This window comes from Mustela erminea, chromosome 12 (genome assembly GCF_009829155.1).
Source record: "Mustela erminea isolate mMusErm1 chromosome 12, mMusErm1.Pri, whole genome shotgun sequence".
Taxonomy (NCBI): Eukaryota; Metazoa; Chordata; class Mammalia; order Carnivora; family Mustelidae; genus Mustela; species Mustela erminea.
Genome location: NC_045625.1, coordinates 78,703,915 through 78,709,914, shown reverse-complemented (window position 1 = coordinate 78,709,914; position 6,000 = coordinate 78,703,915).

Below are 6,000 nucleotides of genomic sequence, written 5' to 3'. Positions count from 1 at the left end.
TTTCTTCTCGCTGGTCAAGGAAGGATGGTTCCACCCATGGTGAAATAAATCTCCTTCCCCCACAGAGATGAAAGTAGATATCAGAAGGTTCTTCCTGCCTCTGTTATAGTAGACATGGGTCAGTCCATGTGAACACAAAACTACTAGGATGATGTGTTCAAAGAACTAAGAAATAAAGAAGGTATGAGAGGGCTTGAGGCTGTCAGAAATGTGGGAGTGGTACTACAGATGGACAAGCTGTTCGGGGACATCTTTAATAACAATGTAACAACCACAAAATACACATGTTTTGGAACTTTAAAAACCGCAACACGCTGTAAGGCCATAAAACCAATAACAAATATTTTAATCACTAGATCAAAGCTAAACTAATAATTCAAGTATCTCTATGAGATAGCTATTAACATTCACATTTTTAATTTAGGAAACAATTAAAGAGGTTAAATAAATTGCCCAACATCAGACAGCTAACAATATCAGATACAAGTTCAAGTGCAGGAAGGATTAAACACTTCACAGAATTTTCCCTCCCTATCAGTTCAGCTTTTATTATGTTAAAATGGGGGCCCATGAGACATTAATGCAGAGATGTGCTGTCTATAGCTGCTAATAGTCTGAAGCTGCAGAGTAGGGCCCAGACTGGTGATACAGACCAGGGTTTATCGGACTGTAATTGGTAAAGACAAGGAATTATACCTTATCACCAGAGAAAAGTGAAAAAATAATACTGTGTTCATGAATAAAATTTTCAGTACAACAAAATAGTTCATTTCTCTTTCAGATCACAGTTATCACTGGAGGAAGAAGGTGAGCAGTCTATCCTCTATAATGTTCTCTATATAAAAACTACCTATGGAACTAAATACCTGTTTCTAAGAAAACAGCTCTCAAGTTTGTCATCAAAATCAGTCATTCTGTTTCTTTTGAGGGTAATGAATCCAGTAGGAAAGATAAAAGCTTTTATTTGTACACCTTAGACACAAGAGATTATATCTCAAAAGTGTAAATAAGTATTACACTTTTAGAGCATTATTTGAGAATTGCAAAATAAAGGTATCAAAAATTAAAGGAGTAGTCACATTTTATACATACAATATATACACATACAAACACATATATGAAACACATGTAATATATTACTAGAATACTTAGTGACAACATCTTTCAGGTTACTATATATATTGATGTGACTTTTTTTCTTGTTGTTTAATATTTTGTATAACCATAATCAATCTTTCCCTACTGAGAAAAAGTTATAATTTCTACATCTTAGCTGAAACAGACATTGTGAAAAAAATTTTATATGTGTTTATATGGGAAGTCACTATACATTATGATGCTATTTACTCTGTTAAATACTTCCTCAAAGTGGGATCTTGGGTCAAAGATTATGTGGAATATTTACTTAAATGAAATTGCCAGATTATAAAATGTTATAATTATTCACCCTTTAACCAATAATTTTTTGGAGTATTGACATACTTGTTTCTTTCTTTTTTTTAGAAAAAAAAAAAAAGAAAGATTTTATTTACTAACTTAGAGAGAGACAGAGAGAGCTCAAGCAGGGGGAGTGGGAGACAGAGGGAGAAACAGACTCTCCGCTGAGGTGGGAGCCTCACGTGGGGCTCTATTCCAGGACCTGGAGATCAGGACCTGACCCGAAGGCGGACACTTAACCATCTGAGCTTTATTTGAGAGAGAGAGTGTATGCATGAGTAAGAAGGGGGCAGAGGGAAAGAGAGACAGGAAGCCAACTCCCCACTGAGCAGGGACCCCAAGGACACCAGGCTGGATCCCGGAGCCCTGAGATCATGACCTGAGCTAAAACCAAGAATCAGATGCTTAACCGACTGAGCCACCCAGACACCCCTGGCATATTTGCTTCTTTTCCAACACTTCATTTGAACCCCATATTTGCCAATCTAATGAACAGATGAAGAGGACATCATTATTTGGTTACATTTTTATTTTCGCTTCTTTTTCATAAGAACCAAAGTACCAGTTGACCATTTTGAGGTTTTTGTATATGTATTACCTGTATGTGCCCTTTTATCCATAGAAAATTGAGGGCGCCTGGGTGGCTCAGTCAGCTGTCTGCCTTCTGCTCGGGTCATGATTGCAGAGTCCTGGGATCCAGCTCCATGTTGGGCTCCCTGCTCAGCTGGGAGTCTGCTTCCCCCCTCCACCTCTGCCCCTCTGCTCCTGCTCTCTCTTGCCAGAAAGAAAGAAAGAAAGAAAGAAAGAAAGAAAGAAAGGGAGGGAGGGAGAGAAGGAAAGAAAATTGATGGCGTTGTCTTTCTTTTAAAAAAATAACTTTTAATATTTTTCACACAATTGGTATGGTATGACTAATCTCTCCTGTATGTTGTGAATATTCTCACAATTATTTGTCTTTCGATTTTATGATTTTATTATACCTTTTCCCTGTAGATATGTATTTATGTAAAAGTTGTATTTAATTTGCCATGCAAATTATTGCTGAATAGGTACTGTCTTGTAAATAAACATATCAGGACTTAATTAAATAATTATTTCCTTTCTAAATTTCTTTAGAAATTTCTCTTTTAGTAACTATGATATATATTAAAACTTCACATATAATAATAATCCAATCCCTCCTAACCCTTTGCTATTTTCTGACTTCCTGCTGAAATATTTTCTTCCCAATGAATATTAAATTATTTTGTAGAATTTTTGTTACTTTTTACAATTTGATGTTAACAAAAATAATTATATAGATTTACATTTTCAATGTAACATAACATTTTGTAATATGTCCATTTATTACACTATTTTTGTACTTCAATAAAACCTTTCAGTTTTTTTTATGATTTAGCTCTTCTCTCTAAATTATCTTTTCAGTTCCATTTCTATCTTGAACTAATTATTTCTAACTTTTTACTTTCTACATACTCAACTGATTTACTGAGAAATCCTGTCTTGGTTCTCCTCAAGTCTCTTAGCCTTCCAACCTAAGCAAGCATACCCTTAAAAACATAAATATTTTCATTTCTTTCTTTCAAATATTTGTATTTACTACTCCATTTTCCTGTCCTATTTCATTAAATAGTGCTTCCAAAATGGGGCTAAATGATAGTAGTGATAATGTACATCCAAATTTAGTGAAAATGGCTTTATTATTTCACTCTTCAATACAGTGTCCTCGTTGAAATAGTCTTTAACACATTAGTTTCAATCTATGCCTATTTTACACAGCAATTTATTTGGAATCTTTGCTAAATATTGTTAAATGTTATTTAAGTTCTTGTTGTTGGTTTTGTGAATTATATTGATGGCTTTTATGGTCTTAAATGTTTCTCATCAGGACCTGAGCAGAAACCAAGAGTCCCAACACCTAATTGACTGCGCCTCCTAGGTGCTCCTCATAATTTGATTCTTTAAATTACTTTTCCAAATTTTATATAAGTACATGACAACTTCATGAAACAAATTCATTTTTCTAAAATTTTTTATATTATCTGGGATCGTTTTAATAATGCAATTCTTGCTTTCTAAAAGTTAGATATTATTTTGTGAAAAAACTATGGAAACATGGCAGTTTATAGGTCTTCAGTTATTTTTTCAATTCCTCTATGGTTATATGGCTCCTTGAGTCAATTATATTAGTTTATATACTTCCAGAAAAATTTCCTTTACTCTAGATATTAAAATTAATACTAGGAAGTTGTACATACATTTTTAATCATTTCTATGTTTATGGTTATATCTCCTCTATCAGTCTTAAATGCTGTAATACTTTTAAATTTATTTCTTCTTTCATTACTCAGACTCACCAATGATTATTTCCATTTTAGGAATCTATCCAGGGAATCATCTTTTGATTTTATCTTTTTGCCTATTGTTTTTTGTTTTATAACTTCAGCTTTATCTTATGCATTCCTTACTTCTGTCTTACTTGTTTCACTGTTCTTATTTTATTCTTTAAAGTTACTTGCAGTCTGAGATAACACCATTTCTTTGTTAATTATAAGAGTACGTAAGACCCTCCTGGTCCTCTAAGTACAGCTTTGTGTCCCACTAATTTTTCTTCATTACCTCTAAATAATTTTTAGGGTTTTTTTTTCCTTTTACTTTGTCTTTGATTCAGAAGTTATTTATATTTTTTCTAAGCTCAAAGTGCTTATGGTTTTTACCATCAAAAACCAAGAAATCATTGAGTTATTTGTTCATTTATTCAAAAGTACTATTCTATAATAGCAATTGAAATTAATCATTATGAAATGCTACTGTACTTCAGTAATATTTTCTTTTTGGTCCATGATATGTTATTTAAAACAAACAAACAAAAATAACATCCTTGGCCATGAGAAGAATGGACAGTCTCTCTTTGAAAGATAGAAATTTCTGTATGTTTCTTTTATTATTATTGTTATTGTTTGTGCATAACCGTTTTCCCAATGACTAGAAAACTATCTGCATACTGTCAGCATATGGAAATATTTTTGAAGATATTATGTATTCATAGCCTTGACTGTATTAATCAAGTTCTTAATGACCATCTGTGCTTTGTCTATTGGCCTACCAAACTCTGAATCATAGGTAGTTAAATTACTTAACGTTATCTTTCAATTCTCAATTTTTCCTTGTAATTATGATTTTTGTTTCATAAATGTGTTACATTTAGTGTACAGATATATCTCTTTTATCATGTTTTTAAATTTTTATTAAAAATTATCCCTTTTTATTCTTTTTAAATATTTTGCTACTGAGTTACACTTGAACGGTCACTTCTGCTGTCTTACTTTACATATATCAGATATCACTTTGCCTGCCCTTTATTTTACTCTTCTCTTTGCCAATTTATTTTAGATATACTTTTAAATATATTGTAGATGGATTTTTGTTTTTGACTCTCCTACAACCATATTGCTGCCTTTCTGCAGGGGAATTAAGTCCACTGGCAATTATTCTGAAGTTTCTCTCTCTTTTTTTTTTTTTCATTTCTCCTTTCTTACATTTAATTCTCTACGTATTTATATTTATTTCTCCTTTACCCCTTCTTGTTCCCTTGCATGAAGTTTGCCTTACACATTTTTGTTTTTATATTAATACTGAATAACCATTACACTTAGTAACTGAGATATTTTATGTCACCTCTTGTGTAGTATCCAGGGAATGGAGGCTACCATATTCATTTTCTCCAGACATCTATGGAGAACTCTAAGGTATACCTTTAGGTTCCATGAACAGTTCTGTTGCTTTGACCAGGAAAACAATTTGTGACAAAGAGAGTGGAGGACATGGATAAATGTGCAATTGTTTTTACTCTTAATATCTTGTTTTTAAATACCTTGCTTTTTTTTAAATAATAATTTAAACTAAGAATTTTTTTTTACTTCAAATTTGTTTCAAATATTTAGTAAAGCAAATGTTTCCCCATAAAATATGTTGTAGCACGCGGAGTAGTGTGATTCATTCAAGGACCAAGAAATCATCTCTTTATTTATTCCACACACACAGGACTAATCTCCATACTAAAAACAAAAAGCACAAAATTTAAAAAAAAAAAAAAAAGTTTGTTATTGCTTCCTACTTGGAAAGCCAGCACAGAATTACTCATGAACTAAATTTCAGTATATTAAAAAGGGCAGTTTGTCAAAGAAGATTTTTATTTTTTTTTATTTTTTTATTTCCAGCATAACAGTATTCATTATTTTTGCACCACACCCCGTGCTCCATGCAATCCGTGCCCTCTATAATACCCACCACCTGGTACCCCAACCTCCCACCCCCCGTCCCTTCAAAACCCTCAGATTGATTTTCAGAGTCCATAGTCTCTCATGGTTCACCTCCCCTTCCAATTTCCCCCAACTCCCTTCTCCACTCTAAGTCCCCATGTCCTCCATGCTATTTCTTATGCTCCACAAATAAGTGAAACCATATAATAATTGACTCTCTCTGCTTGACTTATTTCACTCAGCATAATCTCTTCCAGTCCCGTCCATGTTGCTACAGAAGTTGGGTATTCATCCTTTCTGA